Source organism: Gadus chalcogrammus, chromosome 10, assembly GCF_026213295.1.
Source record: "Gadus chalcogrammus isolate NIFS_2021 chromosome 10, NIFS_Gcha_1.0, whole genome shotgun sequence".
NCBI lineage: Eukaryota > Metazoa > Chordata > Actinopteri > Gadiformes > Gadidae > Gadus > Gadus chalcogrammus.
In genome coordinates, this window is record NC_079421.1 from 2,785,072 (window position 1) to 2,806,173 (window position 21,102).

Consider the following 21,102-nt stretch of genomic DNA (forward strand, 5'->3'; position numbering starts at 1 on the left):
GCCGTTCAAAGCCAGTCTGCATGAATGTATGACAACTGGATGGCAGGGGTTGCGGACAAGGAATACACCGCAGGGGGGAACATGAGTGCCCCAGCTCGCCGCATACTAGTAGCCTGGGTGCTTTAAGCGTGGAACAAGCTGGATACGGAGCGGGTGAAAAACTCCTTAAATGTGTGTGTGTGTGTGTGTGTGTGTGTGTGTGTGTGTGTGTGTGTGTGTGTGTGTGTGTGTGTGTGTGTGTGTGTGTGTGTGTGTGTGTGTGTGTGTGGGTGGGTGGGTGGGTGTGTGTGTGTGTGTGGGTGGGTGGGTGTCTGTGTCTCACTCTGTTCGAGCCTGCACGAGAGTTCAATGTTGACATTGGCTGTTATGTCTTTCTGACCAATCGCAGTTCAAGGCCGACCTGGGCTGTACCACTTCGGGAGGGGGCACTCAGTTACTCCCCTCTAGACAAAATCGACTTGGTTGCGACATAGACAGATTGTATGTGTTGTGTGTGAGTGAGTGAGAGGTTGCGGTTGCACGGCTCAAGCTACCGGACGGTAGCCTGACACCAATACGTTGCCGGCCCACATCCAGTTCTTGGGCTTCACAGTCAACTGGAAGAAGAGCAATGTGCAGCCCCGTCAACAGGCAGTGTTCCTGGGGATTCTCTTCGATTCAGCCAGTATGAAAGCGTCTCTCACTGGTCGGAGAGCGGACAGCTTGATCGAGACCCTGAGGTATTTTCGGCTAGCTGGTTACCGCCAACAGAGCTCAGCTTGATGGCTGCAGCAGCTGTAGTAGTTCCACTTGGTCTGCTGAGGTCACGAACCTTCCAGTACTGTTTCAACGCTTTCCAACTCCACCCAAGAGACGACAGGCAGGTCAAGCTGCGTGTTTCTCGAGCTTGCATTTGGGCCCTGCGTCCTTGGAGGAACAGGGAGTTCCTGCTCAGAGGTGTCCCCCTGGGGGGTCTTCCACACAGGAGGCAGGTCATCTCGACAGATTCATCCCTGTTGAGATGCACCCCTCTCTGTGGGGGGCTGTCTGGGAAGGACGTTCGGTAAGGGGCATTTGGCAACCTCCGTGGACGTCAGAGCATATAAATGTCCTCGAGCTGAAGGCCATTCACCTCGCCCTTCAGCGATTCCTGCCAGCGATACAGCGCAACCACGTTCTGGTGAGATCGGATAACTCCTCAGCGGTGTATCATGTCAATCACCAGGGGGGGACAAAGTGGGCATGGCCTCGACTTGCCTCGGTAAGGGCTGTGCACATTCTGGGCGTAGCAAACAGTGTGGCCGACATGCTCTCCAGGACGGGATCACTCCCGGGAGAGTGGAGACTGCACACAGACGTTGTCAAACAGATCTGGATGCGCTACGAGGTTGCGCAAGTGTATCTGTTTGCGTCAGCGGAAACAACCCACTGCCCAGAGTGGTACTCTCTCAGGGGGCAGGGGGGCAGTTTGGGCCTGGATGCTCTATCGCAAGAGTGGCCGACAGGCTTGTACGCTTTACCTCCGATCCGTCTCATCCCTCAGGTTCTGCAGAGGATCAAGGAGGGCCAACACACAGTCCTGTTGGTTGCCCCACGTTGGCCAGCGAGACCCTGGTTTTCAGATCTGCTCCAGCTACTGCAGGGTCAGCCATGGCAGTTGCCGAGCAGGGCAGACCTGCTGGCACAAGCAGGCGGGCAGATATGGCATCCGAACCCGGTCGCCCTGCGCCTTTGGGTTTGGCCAGTACAGAGCCCGACACTGATCGATTAGATGCGTCTGTTCGGGAGACACTCAACAACGCTAGGGCTCCATCTACTAGAGCCAGCTATGCGCTCAGATGGAGATTTTTTCTCAGGCTGGTGCCAGAGTATGGATATTGAGCCAACAGCGGCTTGCCCTGTGCCTCACGTGCTGCGTTTTTTGCAGTCCCAGCTGGACCAAGGCAAGGTAGTACAGTGAAAGTCTACGCTTCGACCATTTCTTCTTTCCACCAGGGCACGAACAACGGGCCTCATGTCCATGACCGAGTGAGGTTTTAACAATTCATTTTTAACAATTTTAACAATACGTTCTTCACGACCATTTTGGTATTAGTCATCCTTTTTTAGACCGTAGTGACGGTCAGAGTGAGGTCGATACAGATCGTAAGTTACGGATGTAACTATGGATCTGTGAGACCGAGGGATGACCGTCACTATCTTCTGTCGCTCAGCCTTAGGCGATCAAGGTAGGAGGACGAAACGGTAGCAATCCATGCTATTTACAAGCGCGGGACGTTCTGCTTCCGGATGTCATGGGCATGACGATTTTTGACATATGATCTCGGTGATAGGCAGAACGATGTACTCATTCCTTTTTAGACCGTAGTGACGGTCATCCCTCGGTCTCACAGATCCATAGTTACATCCGTAACTTACGTTACCAGGCAACTAACAGGCTACTAATATTCATACTGGTTTAAATAATAATAATAACTTGATAGTATTTCCCATTTTTGCTGAACAAGAGTTTTGTTTGAAAGTTCAGTGATTGAAACAAATAAAAGCCTGGGCTATTGAAGTTTTACAGTACCAGTCATATACCTACCCGATGTCAAGTTGACCGGGTTGAATTCACTGCGGGTCTCTCATCTTATATCCATCTTACCAAAGATATTTTATTACTGTCCTTCTCAACACTCTGATCTCACTAAAAGTCTAGCAGAACGAAACAGCAATATCGACGAGATGTGCTATGCATAGAGAAGAAAGAATACCGACGTTGAATTTGCAATATTTTGCAACAAATTATTCTAAATATGCCCATATTTGGACACGTCAGAATTTTACGGTTTTCACTGGCTCTAATGTTGCATCTGTGGCTGGTAATGCAACCCACAAAGAAGTAAACTCTACGGGGCTATTTTCATCATAATTATTATTATTTATTTTTTTGATGGCACAGCGATCCGGGGCTATTCCAAAAAGATCCGGGGCTATAGCCTTGAATGCCCAGGTTTAACGACGCGCCTGACTGTGACTGACAGTTTTGGATTACCAAGTCACATCAGACAAATGTTACGGCCACACCACCTCAAATCTGAAGGTGTGGGTGGGTGGAGATAGCACAAGCTTGAACCGTAGAGAAGCCGACACCCCTTATTGAACACAAAGTACCGGCCGCTAGTGTGACAAAAGCCCACTGTGTATCTGATCTAGATAATTTGTGGGGGACTATCTCATACAAGGGCGTTTATCTTTCCTTCAAGAAAAGTATACGGTTTTCTCTTTTTTTCCGCAAATCGCAACCAGTTGCAGCACATGAGGAACACTCCATGGTACTAGAGAGAGTGAGAGGGGCAGAGAGAGAGCGAGAGAGAGAGAAAGAGAGAAAAGGCCAGTTTCTTCCATTTTAAAGCCTTGGCCACTACAATATTAATAATGATGATAGAGGATAAAGTATAATATTCGTTCCTAGGCCTCTGCAATATTGAGGCTAAAGGAGAATAGTATATCATGAGTTCAAAGGAAAACATGCATGGTTTGGTGTCAGAAAAGGGGTAATGGAGCTGTGCTGATGGAGTTGTGATGCATAAGACAAGAAAGGTTCTGAAAAAAACTGCTTTGGCCATTTCCAAACCTTTTCTTATTATGGGTTGGTGATATGCGGAAAAAAGGGCCAATTTAAAAGAAAACGTATGTACCAAATGAGAAATGAAACTAAGCATAGAATCTTCTATTGAATCAGTCTTTAACAAACATTACATTTTCTCAGTGGCTGCGAACAACAAAGTTTTAGCTTTTAAATTGATCTAGTTTTTATATTGTTCCTGTTTTCAATCAGATGCTAGTGAGTGAGGTCAACGAGTTTTGACAATGACAGAAGAATGTTGGCCTTTTGAGTCATGCATAATGTAAATGTTGAAACACTCTTTGAACGGTGCTATCCATCACAGACCGTCAGATGACATTCAGATGGTTGAACGCTTTCTATTCCAAAATATTAAATGTATTTTTATCGTTCCCTTTTTATTATCACTCTGTCTCTGCTGTATCACTGTCATAAGTAGCGCTGTCCTTTTCGCTCCCCTCCACGGTTTACATTGGATTGCATCAGATCTGTTTGATGTCTTAGAGGTTTGCATATTCTGACCCTGCACACACATTTAACGCGTCTCAAATGTTAGGGTGGCAAACAGGCTATTCATTCTGGATATCTTTTTCCTGATCTTTGATCTTTGCCAGCAAACGTGAATCTCTTTGTCTCCTTCACTTATCTTGGAATAGAAAATCTGGCATTTTATTAAACTTCTGAAAGACGTGGTGGCTGTGCTGCTTGTTCAATCAAGTGAACCTCTGTTTTGAAAAGAGACGGCTGAAAAGACGTGGTCCAATCGTTTGATTTGAGGTCTTGTTGCGAAGGATTCAATGAAAGGATACCCTTTCATTGACATCGTCCTGCGGTTTGGTTTCAAAGTGACCTAACGGGCCGAAGGACGTTGGAGCACCTGGAGAAAAACACTAGGTCGTCAAGTGTGAGCGTACACTTTATCCCCCACACCACCACAGAGTACATGCATATCGACATCAAACTATGCGTATGTCTGTGAGTGTGTCTCTTCAATGTCTGCCTTTAAAAAAATGTATTTAGGCAAGAACCAAAATTCAAGAGTTATAAGTTCAACAAACACAAAAGTAAGAAAAATAAATGTGTCTTTTGAACCCTGCAGTGGAGATAACATCCATATTTACCAGACGACTTGTTTTGATCCTGATTCTTGTGAGAATAAAGGAGCATCGTGTGGAGGGAGGCGCTGAGGACGGCACGGGGCGAGAGGAGAAGGCTTTGAGCGCCCCGCATCGTGTCTCATTACCGCAGCTGGCGGGGGTGAGGGGACCCAGGGGAACTTTGGATCTGGTGGTCTTTGTTGCCCCTGCTTCTGTGGAGGACACAGACTTAACACTGTTTCACACTCACTCAAAGTTTCACAGCTCGAATATTCAGTTGAGTTAGTTTCTCCATCAGGGTTAGGGTTCTGTGAGGTTCTAGAGAAAACAAAAGCCCCCCTGAGATGTACGGTGAACCCTTCTGGATCATAAGGTCCTCTGGGCTGGATCCACCGTATCCAGAAGGTCAAAGGACACAGTGAGAGGAGGCTGAAAGACTTTACTAATATGTGAAGACCCTATCTAAAGCATGTCTCCTTTAGTCCCCTTGGCCCTGGGTTTTAATGGCTGGCTTTGAGTTAGTGTTGCCAACCGTTGTCAGCCCTTATTGCTCAACACCAAACCCAACTACCACTTGTAGACTAATCTGCATCCGATCAATCCCCATCCGGGTTGAACTCAAGCTATTTTATCCCTAACTTCTTGTCAGCTGATGGGAGACGTGGTCCCCTGCTGATTAAGGCTTGATAGGACACTCCTGTCTTCTCTAGAATGAAGGGGCGTTCACAGGGGAGTCGGCCGTCCGGAATGCTCAAAACCTGTATGCATTTTTTATGTGTGGGGTCAGGAGGATTGGTTGTCCTTCAACAGCAATGAATCCATTGGACAGACTTGGTCATCCATTATACCAGATGAAAAGGTCCCGATTCCCCTGGAGGTTTCGCATTTCTCAATAGTATGCCAGTCTACCTACCAGCCTCTCGTCTTGTTTACACCTCATATAAAACATATGAAGTAGGAATCTAGATGGCACGCAAATTGACTGAAACCGAATGGGGTCCAAGCGTTACTGATAATGTGTCTTCTGAGGAGACAGATAGGATTCCCATGCCGTGAGAATACTAAAATTCTTTACATGCTGAGGCCTAAAAGGAAATGTTTTGTGTTTATTTACTTTATCTCTCACACTGAAACAAGGGTACCTCAGCTATCCTGCAAGGAGTTATACTCCTGCTGTAGACCTCCTCCCAGTAGGAGTAGGAGTTTCTCAGTGGTGTAGCTCATAACAATAATGGTGAGTCTGATCGATTCAGCTTACACTGCATTCGAAAATAAAACAAAAACAAAATCGCTGTTGCAAAATCGGACACACACACACACACACACACACACACACACACACACACACACACACACACACACACACACACACACACACACACACACACAGACACACACACACACACACACACACACACACACATACAGTCTCTGATGCACTATGGGCTGTATCACCTTTTTACCCTTTGGCCCTCTCTCTCTCTTACTCTCTCCCTCTCCCTCTCTCTCTCTCTCTCTCTCTCTCTCTCTCTCTCTCTCTCTCTCTCTCTCTCTCTCTCTTACTCTCTCCCCCCTCTCTCTCTCTCTCTCTCTCTCTCTCTCTCTCTCTCTCTCAACTTTCTGTCTGTGTCTCTCTCTCGCGGTCTCTCTGTTAATCTCTAATTTGTCGTTAAAAAAAACGATTATGAAACAATTTTGAATCCCCCAACGAATCAGTGGGTTAAATTCTACTCAGGCTAGAAGTTGTAGAATATCCTTAAAGGAGCATTTCACCAGTGGAGACATGAATATGTATAAAATTGGGTCCTATATGTAGTCGAATAATAAAATAAAAGTCTAATTTGGTGCCGTCTTGACCGAGAAAAGGCAGAAAATGACTTTTTGGCGCTTGTGGATTGAAGAAAACAACTCCCACCATGCACCACGATGCACGGCTTCGCTGGCCACTCCCACTGATCTAGATCTCCGCCTATCGGACACCTCGCTGTTCCATCTACCAAGCTGATACCGCAAGACTGCTTGAAAATCATTTCACACAACATCTAGTGAAGATCCAGTACCTTCCGCCATTGTTCTTCAGTTTTATCAACAGCCTCTGTTAGCTTAGCTTCAGACGCTGTGGATATTAGTTTCTGCTGGTGAAGTCCCACCCACTGGCACTGCTCTAATAGGTCTGTAGCGTCAGTGGGGTGCTTGTAGTCTTACGAGAATCCTCCCCTCTTACACTTCCTATTTACTTCTACGCAAAAATTGACATATTGCGTCATCTTAAACAGGAAGTGTTGGAGATCGATACGGATCTCTCCAGTCTCTCCAGAAAATAAGGGAATGATGCACGACCATTCAAAAATATGAGTGTGTTTCTAACGATGCAAAGCTTAATGGAAATGGGTGAAGTTTCCCTTTAAAGAAGGAGGCTTCTTCTGTCATGGCAGTGGTGGATCACATTAAAACACACAAAATCTCTAACTAAAAACGCCAAGAACATAGCTGTGATCTTAATGCTCATCTGTTGAAGGGACTATGTACATTTACACATACATTTAGGGGCATTTAGCAGACGCTTTTATCCAAAGCGACTTACAATAAGTACATTTGTCATAAGAATTGAAAGAATATGTCGCTGTCAGTACAGTAAAGATGTTCATAGAACCAAGTGCAAGTACTAACAATCGCTAGGCTAACCCATTCCCCGTGTACAGAAATGCTAGCAGCTATGTGTAGAATGTTGTGCATTAATCACATTGCATTGCCCAATATATGAACAGGTTGCAGTTTAAACCAAAAAAAATTGCCTTTTCCGACTCTCTCTGTTTTGTAGAACAGCCTGTGGGCTGACTTCTCTTCTATTTGAACCGGGACAGTTTTTCTGGAGAAAAGGAAGGCAGTCACATCCAGGCCTCTGTCTGCCCTAGGATATGAAGAAGAGCTTTAACCGGTTTGTATTACTGTGTGGTTAGTTTGTATTATTTGTTTGTACTGTGCAGTTAGATTGTGTGTCCAGTAGCTCTTAAATGTTTGTCTCCTGTCTAAATATGTCCGCTGGCTGACGGTTGTCTCTTCCCCGTCTGCGTCTTCCAGCAACGAGCCGCTGAAGCAGAACGCCATCAGAGCGACTAGACACCACCTGCCCCGAGGCCTTCCTTCGTCTCCCCCAGCTGCTTGTCCTGGGACACCGCGTTTTGTTTTTATAATTGCCTTTGGCCCTACAACTGCCACAGACAATAAATGTTTGTGATGTGGGATCGGGGATGAGGCTCCGAACTCTCCGGAGATGTCAGTGTTTATGTTTGGCTTTGGGAAGTTTCCTGTCCCTGCATGAGACGCAGGTTCCCCAGGTTGTTGTCCTACATGGTTACGTGATTAAGGTATGATCAATAGACAGCATGTTTATAAAAGGATGCTTAATATATTATGTCAGTTTTTATCTTCATCAGCTTTCTAAGCTGATGTTCTTTTTAGCAAATGGCAATTATTTCAAATCGGACCAAAAACACTTACGGACTGTGCAATATAGATTGAATCATTGCAAATCCATCCTCCTAAATCACTTGACGCATTGAAAATGCAGCATTGATGTTGGCAACACATAAAGAAAAGCCCTCCTGTGACTGTGTGGGGCGTGGTTGTGTGTTTGGAGAACGTTTGTGAATGTTTTCTAATGGGTTAGAATCGATTAGGAAGCATCTTCTCGGACCCCCGTGGTGCTGCTGCCTGTTTCCTGTCTCTCTTCTTCTCCCTTGCTGTATTTACACAGTGAGGTGCAATGTGTAGAAATTAGTAGCATCTAGTGGAATTGATTCAGCAGAAATATTAATATATCCATATGTATCCCCTGAAAATAACAACATTTGTGTTTATGTTACCTTAAGGATCCCATGGCATGAAAATTTCACTTTCTGAGTTCTTCTAACAATATGAGTTCCCCTAGTCTACCTATGCTCCACCAGTAGCTCGAAATTGCGATGGTTGTAAAACAAGCACTAGGCATTCTGCTCCGTCTTTGAAAAAACGAAGCTCAGACACGCCGTTTTGGAATTTTCCCTGTATGTCGTCATAAGGGGAGATGCCACCTCCCCTTTCTCTGCCTTGCCACCCCAGAGAATTTGGCCCGCCAATGAGCTACGACCGTGCGAGCACCACACGTGTGTGTGTGTGTGTGTGTGTGTGTGTGTGTGTGTGTGTGTGTGTGTGATTACACACACTGTAACGCAATTGTTGTACACTTCTTTGGATAGCCGTTGGTTGCCGCTGTTGGTGTTATGGCGCATAACACGTTGGTTCTTTGACATCTCTGGTATTTCCACAACGAGACTGTAGTTGGGGTTATCTCAGCCATCGTTGAGCCCCGCTGCCCGCTGCTGCGGGGCTCCCCCGCCACAAAGCACCACCGCCCGGCAGCATGCAGCCGGCAGCGCGCGGTACAATCTACTTCAGATTGATGTGGAAGTGGAAGAACCAGAGACGTCGGTGAACCCGACGCAGTCGTTTGAGATTCATGATATTGTCTGGAGGCGCACACAGCTTTTGGCCGTCATAATATATATTATATGATATAGATATCTATGTATAATATGATATTAGGGAAGTCTGGGGCCCCCTGCTTGAGCTGCTCCCCCCGCGACCCGACCCCGGATAAGCGCATGGTACCGTGGCCACAAGCTGCTCAGGGCCGCACCCCCACTCTCCTCCTTGACCCGCCTCTTTCCTCCTCATTTGCATTAAACACACAAACACTGCAGACAACCAAACGGCGCGTTTGGGGAAAGCTCAATGTGCGACTGGCTCGTAGTGGCTGTAATTCTGCACCATTGAAATTCGATGAATTTCGGGAACGTCTTCAAATACTGTGTTAGAGGCCCGCTAATATATTAAAGCATCCATAAAGTAGCATGCCATGGGACCTTTAAAATGAGCCTTCATATCTACATCGGCAGCATGTTGCACTGCCATTTGTCTACGCCGGCCCAGAAAGGCCAAACAGCTCTAGAGAGGATGCATTTTGATCATAAATATTATCTCTAGCTTACTTGTCAGTTATGAGCTATAGTTTGACAGGCTAAAGAACTAAATGCAATTTATATCAATCAATGAACCTCACTTGACACCTGGCTTCTTGATGCTGTTGTAGACGATGAAATCGCTTTTAATGTACCTAATGCACCTTACAGGCCAGTGCAGGCCACCATAGCTCCTCCTACATCATTGGGAGGGGAGGGGTGAGGAGGGATTTCCCCTCTGCAACCTCCCCACTAGAAGCCGCTTAATCCTACACACTGCCCCTTTAATAATCTAAAGTCTGCTGGCAGACAACCTCCGATCGTCTGCAACGTCTCCCTCACTCTCCAGTTGAGACACAGCTGATCACTTTGTATCTACTACATTGAGCTGACAAGCAGCCTCTTGGAAATGAATCCAGGTGCTCTCGCCAGCTCTCTCCGCTTATAACAGTAGGGGGCGTTTAGAATGTGGAGCATCACCATAACATATATAACACAAATGTTGTCTTGGCAAATATTGAGGAGAGCAAATGTTTAGTGAAAAAGTGATCATAATTATTTCAAACCTTCGACCTTGGTGTCATAGACTGTGGTCTACTGTGCATTTACCATCAATAAACATTGTGGAATCGTGGAAAAGGTCTCATCTGAGGCAAATAGAAAAATCCATTTGCAACATGAAGACAAATAGGGGTGCCCTTTCTCTTTTTCTTACTGTGGGGCCTGACACAGTCTAGTAAAACTCCTTGGAGAAACTGGGCGAGGGGCTCTTGTTATGGGGAGTCTGATGGAGAAACTGGGCAAAGGACTGCTGTTATGGGGAGTCTGCCCCCAAGATAGAGAGAGAGAGAGAGAGAGAGAGAGAGAGAGAGAGAGAGAGAGAGAGAGAGAGAGAGAGAGAGAGAGAGAGAGAGAGAGAGAGAGAGAGAGAGAGAGAGAGAGAGATTGAGAGAGAGAGAGAGAGAGAGAGAGAGACTGACTGCCCGCCCCCCAGAGAGAGAGAGAGAGAGAGAGAGAGAGACTCAGTGTTTTTCTCCATAACTCCATGACAGGCCCGAGTCCATACATTGGTCACTTTGTTCTTTCAAGCCTTCTTCTCTTCTATGATTGGTCACAGTAATCCTCTCTTTCTCTCTCACTAATCTCTTCCTAAACTCGCCAACTCTATCCCATCTTTCTATTGTCTGTCCTTCCTCCACTCCTGGTCCATGAAAGACAGAATGATGGAATGAAATGGTTATCTGTGTCCTCTCTCCTACTTAATACTGTCTGGTTCCCTCTGACTGACTATCTTTCAAGTCCACTTAACAGGAGTTTTAGTGGCAATTCAATAAAACTGGAGCATTGCAAAAACCAACTCACTATATTGAAGGAATTAAATACACAATACAGCTGGAGATTAAATCAATATGGTCTTCTTCAAAAAGAGGATAATTATATATTCAGGAACAAGTTCTAAAAGATAGTGCAGTGTGATCAACATCAAATCAAAAGCTGTCTCACGAAAACAATTTGGTAATACGTCAATAAATCATCCAGTTTTACTTCTTTTGTATCTGTCAAATTTGAGGTTTTCTTTTTAGATTTGAATATAAATATAACTCAGAAAGCCAACCCTGTTGGCATACTGAGCCACATGGAAACACTCAAATTGTCTCACAGTGCTTTTCAACGTTAGGTTTAAAGCAGATTCAGCTATGAATCACCAACAATTGAACAGTTATACTGTACAAGCGGTCATCCCTGCTGAAGCACTGCCACCTTCCCGTGGTCAGATGTGGACCTAATACCTAATACATGAGACTGAACAAAGTGAACTGGCCGTTCACCCACATGGAAGATCGTCTGCTGACTGGGAGGGAAGGAGAGAAGACCAATGGTCTAAATAAGGCCTAGGAAGAAGTGACAATGTCACAGGGAGGGAAGAGAGAGAGAGTTACCGGGAGAGAGACAGAGACAGAGACACACAAACACACACACACACACAAACACGCACACACACAAACAAAGGTAGACTGATAGATAGTTTGATTGATAGTGGTGTGTGTGTCCATGCGTTCCAATAAATTATTAATACATTTTTGAAACCTTTGGATTTGAAAATCTTTGAAGCCTGCTTTTTTGAAGCATTTGAGTGAAAAGGGAATAAATCACTTCCTTATCGGACAGGAAGTCAGTAGAAGTGGCTTCCTGCCTGCCAATGAGGTAGCACACGCATAAACTTTCTCTATCTATCCCAAACACACATCTTCGTAACCTCTCTACTTTCTCTGTGCCTTTTTATGCCTTGCTTTGATTTAAGCAGACACAGACACGCACACTCACACAAACCCACACACACGCAGGCTCACACACACACACACACACACACACACACACACACACACACACACACACACACACACACACACACACACACACACACACACACACACACAAACACACACACACACTAAATGTTTGTCAAAACAAGGTAATGCTGGAAACAAACAGCTTACTTTTGAAGGATAGTTGAACTTGAATGAAGACATATTTGGAATTATCAAAGCATCCACCTTTATCATGATAGACCTACATCACCTTTTATTATAAACCATACCTATATCAAAACCATAGACCTATATCATAAACCATCACCTATTTCCCCATAGAACGATATTACAATCCATAGATCATACCATCTTCTACAGACCAATATCATAAATATTGGGCCTACTTAATAACCATATACCTATACCATAGAACATATGTTACAGGTAAGTAGTTTGTTTAATAAACCTTAGACCCACTTATCAATGTCCTTGTCGGAACACGCTCTACTTCTGTAGTAGACACTTCTGTAGTGTGCATGTCACTCACATATCGTGTTATTATAAAGGACACCTCTGTCTCTGTTGGAAGCTGGTTCATGCATGTGTCATCTGTATGAACCATGTCCTAACCTTGTGTGAAGTATCATTCCAACTCTTCTGCGTACGTGTCTGTTTCACTTCACTCGTATCTGTTAGCCCTGAGATGTCTCGACGGTTTACTCTCACTGCCCGTTCGCAAGCTGTGGGAGATAGCTGTAGACTCTTGAACAAACTGTATGGGTGCTTCATGTATCTGGATAAACATTGCATCGTGAGACAGCCTTGTGTCAAGCTGAATCCCGAGCTCGCTGCTTTGCTTGCAGAGACGATCCCGAACCAAAGGACTCAGCATCAGGGGACGGATCGAGAAATTGTGCATGAACATCAACCATAGAATCTAGGTTTATGTTATGCACAAGTTCTCTATGGTTTATAAAAAAGATCTATGGCCTATATCTAAAACCATAACCATGTCATGAACCATATGTGTGTCATCCTCCTCAAAACAACTAGAAACCGGTTCAAACTTCACCACCCTGCGTCCTTGGGTCTGGAGGAGCATGAACATTTGTACACCTTTATCATCAACCATATACCTTTAACATAAACCATAAACCTTGATCATAAACCAAAGACCCATAGCACAGTCTTGTACCAGCAGCCTTTTACATAAGAGCAGGCCCTTGGTATTGGTCCGCTGACACCTCCCCTCCATGTCAACAGGCTGTGGTGTCTCTATCATCCACCCATCAGCAGCCTGGCCTCAGATCCCGGGCATGGCCCGTGTCAGAACACTGCCTCCGGCTCACCAGAGGTACAGCGAGGAGCCAACACAAAGACAAACTCCCCGTCTGTCTGGTGCGCCTTGTGATCAAAGGTGGTCACGACTTTGGGGGGGCTTTGGAAAAGGGGGCAAACTTTCAGGATGTCTTGCTGCCTCGGAGCTCAGGGCGGGCAGGTCTGTTGGGCTTTTTAAATTAGCTGTACCCCCCCCCCCCACACACACACGCGCACACACGCGCACACACAAACTGTGTGCTGCTGACTCACGCAGGAGTGTATCTGCATGCACCAAGCAGAGGCAAACACAAAAACACACACTATTAGATGCACACACACGACAAACACACACACATACACACAAAATGACACACACAAACACACAACCAGAGACAGACGCACACACACACACACCGACAAACATAGACAAACACACACAAAGACACACACGTACACACACACACACACACATAAACACACACTGACACACACAGACTCACACACACAGACATGCAGACACACACACACACAAACCAACACACACAGACGCACAAACACACACACACACACACACACAGACAAACACACACACATAAAAATACACATGCACACATACACAGCACAAAAACATACCCATACACGACCCACTTCCGATATTCAACATCTTCAATTAGTTTTACTTTAACAAGAGGCTTCAAATTGTTTCATGCACATACTAGCAAAACCGAAATTGAGAGACCTATAAACGGAGATAAATATTGTCTATGTCATTTCTTTAAGGTTGGACACCAAGCTCATGAAGGTTTTACAAGGGGAACGGAGGAGGTTGACAAAGCAAAACAACAACCAAACAGCAGAGGTTAGGAAAACTGTGTGCAAAACTAATGCTACCATCAGGATGTTGTTTCTTTTTAGAGATTGATGCAATGAAGATGACGTTTCTTTAAAGAAGTGTTGTAGATCCTCAGGGGCCCCCACCACCAGGAGGCAGTCAGGCACCAGAAATGCTTCTCGAAACGTTTGTTACTGAATCACAACAAAAACGGCCTACTCCTGGAGACCAAAGCAATCAAGATTTATTTACATCTCAATAGAACACGAGAACATAATGTATGCAAACAGAACGAGGAGAACTCTAGACCCATCGTATCTCCTTCAAGACCGTCCCCAGAGAATCATGGGTAATGGTGGACTTAACACCAGCCCTTTGAAGTACAAATTAAATGTTAATGTTATTGACAACCTCTTTTCAATGGCTGCTGCGGTTGAAACCAGTAGTCTGATCCGACAGGCTAGTTCAGTAGCTAGGGAGATGCACTCCCGCTCAGGGTCGACAAATCAACATCCTCAATACAGCTCTGGGCCCCGTTTCCTGATAGCATCGTTAGCCTAAATGTGACATAATTCACACATTCAACAGGCCACATATTTCCTTGGCAACTAGAGAGGCTTCTTTCTCATGTATCAATTCTAGAGATACAAGAGGTACAGGGTGTTTGAGAATGTCCGGCTCATACAAGGAGCCATTCATTCATGCATCAATTCTAGAGCTACGAGCGGCCCCGACGCTCAAGGCCACAAAAACGGTGCCATGCCGTAATTCCGACGCCTCTTTGTTCCGACGTCTCAATGGTCCGAAATATTTCCCATTAGATCGACGTGCCACTATGCCGACGGTTCAATGTTCCGAAAACAGAACCCACTGGTCCGAAGGTCCGTTTGTCCGACTTTTCGAAAAGGAGGCGCATTAGGCCGACGGTTCAATATGCCGAATAGGCCAAGGCGCAATTCCACATTTGATTATGAAACCAAAAATAAAAGACGATAGGCTAAGTTCCAGCAGTGCACTTCACCAAGCCAGCCTGTTGCTGTGGGCTTGAACGGTCAAAAGAGGTGAATTTATGAAGCGCACGTTTTGCAAGGATTAATACTTTTCCCGTAAAGAAGTCAAACGGTGAGTGAAAAACAAATACAATTTTTATCTTTAGTAGCTGTGTGTGGGCCTATATGTGTTGTTTACTGTGTTTACAGTGGGCTTTTAGCCTAAATAATTTCGCTGGTATTGATTTAGTCAAACTTATACCTCATTCCGTGTACTTAGTCATGTGTGTGTGTGTGTGTGTGTGTGTGTGTGTGTGTGTGTGTTCGTGCCCGTGTTGAGAATTAGACCTACGCTCTCTGTCCATGGGGCTGAAACACCCTGTCGAAATGAAGTGAAGCGATGTCACTTTGCTCTCCAATATTCATCGTCAACGTGATATGTAGGCCTATGTGGTATTTTGGAGAGAGGGTGAGAGAGAGTGAGAGAGAGCGAGAGGGAGCGAGAGAGAGCGAGAGAGAGCGAGAGAGAGCGAGAGCACGAGCGAGGTATAAAACTCTTTATATGTAGGCCTATTCGGCATATTGAACCGTCGGCCTAATGCACCTCCTTTTTGAAAAGTCGGACAAACGGACCTTCAGACCAATGGGTTCCGTTTTCGGACAACATTGAACCGTCGGAATAGTGGCATGTCGATCTAATGGGAAATATTTCGGACCATTGAGACGTCGGAACAATGAGGTGTCGGAATTACGGGCAGGCCCCACAAAAACAAGTGTAATTCCCGCACATAGCCACAAGAGTCAGCACCATGCTTACCCAATCAGAGCACATAACTGAGTCCACGCCTGCCCAGTACTAAAGTCACAACACATAGCCCAGGGGGCCAGAACGCTCCAGGTGACACATCCATCGGATGCCCTACTAAGTGTAGCTTATCTCCACGCGTGCCTGTACAATTCCTCTCCTTTTGCTTCATTGAGACTGGACCAAACCTTTACCAAAATAAAGTGAGTTACAAGCGACCCTGACTTGGCAAACTTTTTCCAAAAAGAACACGGCATAAGTGGCTTTTGTAGTTGTAGTACGAGCATCGTACAGTTTTCACATCGTTTCCCGAAATAATCGTTGCGTAACGAACGTCTTGAAAACACTTGTAGGGTGCTAAGAGCATCGTTATATAGCCTCAGTAGAGTCACCAGCTGGACATTCTGTGGTATTGGATGTGTTTTATTGATACACATCCAATACCACGTAATGTCCAGCTCGACACGTTATTGAGCAATTTCGCAATACCCCCACAAAAGTGGTTACCGCCGAGGTGTTTCTGCGCTGTCTCCACAGCGACAACGCAGTGATATCATCATAAGCAGTTCCAACTGGAGAAAAAGTGAAATCCGCGAGCTGCTGATCATGTGAGAAAAGGTGATGCAGTCGCATTTAATAAAGACGTTGAAAGATGGTGCGATCTACAAGAGAGACGCAGAGGAAAGTTCTGTCCTTACGAGGCTTTTGTCGGGATAAAAGACAAGTGGTCAGCAAAATAAAGAATATGTTGGCGCTTTTGCACTTGTAAATAGTTAATCGCGTTGTAGCCTACACTCAGACATGAACTCATTCTTGCATGTGGGTATCTTCATTCATAAAAAAATAAAAACTTTTGGGAGTGCACATTATTCTAAAGAGGTGTAGACTCCGTGGGCAGCCGGATACTTGAGATAAGACGGTGAAATCGCTGGGCGTGCCAAGTCGCTACCGAACCGGCTTAATTGGCAGTGTAAAAAGGATACATCATCCTGCCCAACAATATTGGCAGGATCTAGACCAAGCTTTCCCCATCGGGTCAGCAATAGCCGTGTGTCAATGCCCAGCCTCTGCTTTGAATGATAATGAATGAATGGAACGTTGCATTTTTTATGTTTACACCAATGATTCTAGACTAGAGAGTGCGAGCCAATCAAAGAAACCTTATGCGGAATCAGATAAAGTCTGCTCTCTTTGCTGCGCAAAGCATGTTTCAGAAATCAGCACATTAAGATAAATGTAGTTGTCACACAAGTTTTGGATTTTTGTAATATGGAATTATTTCATTGGGGAAAATGCTGTGAAAAAATGTACGCACGTGCGTTCAAGATTAGGAATGATATAGCATATGTCGCCTAGGCCTAATCAATTGTGTTTTAACATCTTTAGCATTCATATTATTGCAGTCAATTCTTTTCGGAGGCTACTCTGCTGTGGCCCTGATAGGGAGATATTTTATCCCTTTTTAGCCCAATTTTCCTGCGACATTCCTGCGTCTCCCCCTCCTACAGAGCCCATTTCAGCACCGTGTCAGTGGACAGTTACAAGCGTACGAACGTCGTTAGAGCAGTGATCGAGCGTTCATGTTAAGAGGAGATTTGGGAAGCGCTCGAAAGAAATTTACGAAGGTTCGCAAGATCCTTCGTGAGAATGATCGTGCGAGCGTGGATCTATCGTTATCGGGAAACGGGGCCCTGGCCCTTTAAGGGGAATCACGCTCATGCTGTGTGACTGAAATACCAACCAGGGCCACTACTAGGCGGAGGGGGGCTGATACAGGGAGCTAGAGAGGAGTGTGTGTGCGTGTGTGTGTGTGTTTGCGTGTATATGTGTGTTTGTTAGTGCCTGCGTAATCACAAGCCATTCGAAAAGAGACTGGGAAAGGCATGAATGTAGCAAGCTTTCATTGTTGCCTCCCAAAAATATTTCATGGCCATTTGAAACGTGGAATGGTTTGAATCAAATTTATTGAGCTGAAAATACAATTATTGGGAAATGAATGTTCCAATGATGTTTGCCTCTATTGTGGAGTGGTTCTGAACAGCTGTGTTTACTTATTTCAGTGATGATCTCCCCCTTCTCTGAATATACTTACAGTATATTCTAGTTTATGAGGGGCAATGAGACACCAGTTATAAACATTGTTTTTTAAATTATCATGATAATTTTCGCTTTTTATTTCACATTTGGCATAAATGGCCACCATTTAGCTGATTGCTTCAGCGTCTGCTGAGCGCCTATCACCATGAGAACCTTGGGTCTTCAGCTCAGCCTCCTGAAACCCCAAGGGTCAACCTATTGTAACTCTAGGAAAAGGCGGCCATCATTGTAATTTTAATGGAGATGTTCCTTGGTTGCATTGCAACAGTGAAAAGGTGCAGTTTCTTGAGTTTTTGGACTTCAAGAGAAATCAAAGCCTCATCCTTTACAGCCTGCTTGAGCTTTCGCTTTGTGCTCAGGGAGGCACATAAGATTCAGGATGATCAAACCCACATACTGAATCAGGAAATGGAGTTCCTCAGGTAACCTGCAGCCAAACTACAGGTTAAAAAAATATAAAACTCATTCATCCCAGCTGCAATTGAGATGCTAAACAGTAACAAATGACTTTTTTACCTAGTATTAATTATATCTATTGGGCGTAGACTATTGTAGCCTTGATTGCTTTTCTTGTACACTTTTACCCCCACTGTGTTGTGCACATTCTGCTGAACTGACGCAATGTTTTTTTGTGGTTGTCTTTGTTGTGGATGATGCAGTGAAGCATGTTTGAATTGTCTACTTCTATGTATATTTTATGTGGTATGTTGAAAGTGTGTGATGCAGTGATTGCAACTCAAGAAGAATTCTCCCTCTGGGGGACATTAAAGTATACGTTATCTTTATCTTATCTTATCTTTGTCTCCTTAAAGGGAGAGGAGGGTTTAAAGGGGGAGGAGGGATTACAGGGGGAGGAGGGTTTAGAGAGGGAGGAGGGTTAGAGGGAGGAGGGTTTAGAGAGGGAGAAGAGTTTAAAGGGGGAGAAGGGTTTAAAGGGGGAGAAGGGTTTAAAGGGGGAGGAGGGTTTACAGGGGGAGGAGGGTTTAGAGAGGGTGGAGGGTTTAGAGAGGGAGGAGGGTTTAGAGAGAGTGGAGGGTTTCTTTATTTGCACATGCATAGTTATACATGTACAACAAGCAGTGAAATGTAGTCCTGACTTCGCTCCAAGACTGTTGTGACACTCAATTTGATAATATGAGTTAAAAAGACACATAATCATAAATATATATATAATCTTTATGGTCCGAGCGTAGGGTTGTAGCCCTAACCATCTTGATAAATCATGCAATGCATATGATATATAATATATTTAGAATGTAAAATAATTGGAATAATTACTTATCTCTAAATAAATCAGCGTATTCAGCGTTGCATATGTCATATGTAGGTCTGGCTGTCCATAGTGGGGTGAGGGCAAGCCCAGGTACAGCCGAGGGCTGTACCTACAATGTGGAAATCCACATCCATCAATGTAGGTATATTCTGAATTACATGTGTACAATGTGTTTTTCTGCCTCAGGATGATATTAGACTTGCTTTAGCTCCTCAGTGTTGTTAGTGTAACTTGGTATGAACCACACACGCGCACAGACGCATTAACGCACACCGGACACCTTCAGAAAGGAGCCGGAAGAAGAAGCAAACAGAGAGAAGGGAGGAAGAGAGGTAAGTCGCGAATGAGGAGAAACAGCTCCGTCCTTCTTTTGAACTGTCTCATTCATTTCACGGTATTCATGGTGTGTGTGTGTGTGTGTGTGTGTGTGTGTGTGTGTGTGTGTGTGTGCGTGCGCGCGTGTGTGTGTGTGTGTTCGAAGCAGTTAATGAAGATATATCTGAATTCACTCTTTGTTGAGGAACCATAAATGATTGTGCTGTGGCACGATCTGTTCACACACACACACCTACACACACAAACACACACACACACACACACACACACACACACACACACACACACACACACACACACACACACATACAAATACACTAACACACACTCACACATACACGGACACACAAATGCACAACACAAGAAAGCAATGCACTAAGGTCAATGAATGAGCAAACAGGAAAAATTGTTTCTTCACCATTTATTCTCATCCAGTCAATATGACTTTCCTCTCTTTCCATCTGCCTTCTTTCCCTTTTACACTGCCTCATTTTCCCTCTCTTATCTGTGTGTGTGTGCGCGGACCCGTGTCTCTTTGTGTGTTTGTGTGAAAAGCACTTAATGAAGACATATTTGAAGTGAAACCAGTCTATGTTGAGGAACTGCGGATGACATGATGTGCTGTTCTACAATCTGTTTCAGAGTCTCGCACACAAACTCAAACACACACACACAGACACACACACACACAAGTGCACGCGAGCAAGCACGCAACCACACAGACACGCACACAGACACACTCACACACACATACACACACACAAACCCACAGGCACACACACAGACCCACACACACATACACACACGCGCCCGCACACACACAAACACACAGACGCACACACACACACACACACATGCGTGCACACGCACAAACACACACACGCGCATGCACACACACACACACCCAGGCAAGCTGTTATAGGAGGGTGATAGTGGCGTAAGCGGCTTCAGGGGCTTCAGAGCCCATATGGTCATTTGGACCATATCACATACACACATTGCCAGACAGACATAAAGACGCAGACACACACACACACGCGCACACACACACACACACACGCACACGCACACGCACACGCACACACACAGACACACACACACACACACACACTCATACACACACATTCACACAGACGTAGCACACCAAAAATACGTATTTGCTATGATGGTGATCTACATTCTCTTTTAAGTTCTATTTTTTCTTTTATAGTTAATGTACACACATAGATGGGAGCCAATAACACAAACACACACAGACACACACACACACACACACACACATACACAACGCAAACTGCAAAGCAAGGCTATATATCGAATGTTTCATTTACAATTTTGATATCCAATCCCCGCCCTTCCATTTAGCTGTGGTCCCATAAACATCCAACCACTTTTGATGCTTCCTGGCTGGCACTAAGACAGCACTCTTCCTGAGGGCGCTGGATATTTGTC

At 45.0% G+C, this 21,102-nt stretch overlaps 1 long non-coding RNA gene across 1 annotated transcript; it reads left to right on the forward strand.

Moving 5' to 3' along the window:
- Positions 1-503: 503 nt before the first annotated feature.
- Positions 504-8,285, forward strand: LOC130390613 (uncharacterized). Its single transcript, XR_008896786.1, has 3 exons — positions 504-719; positions 7,508-7,624; positions 7,768-8,285. It is a non-coding gene; the product is annotated as an uncharacterized LOC130390613 (long non-coding RNA).
- The last annotated feature ends 12,817 nt before the right edge of the window (positions 8,286-21,102 follow it).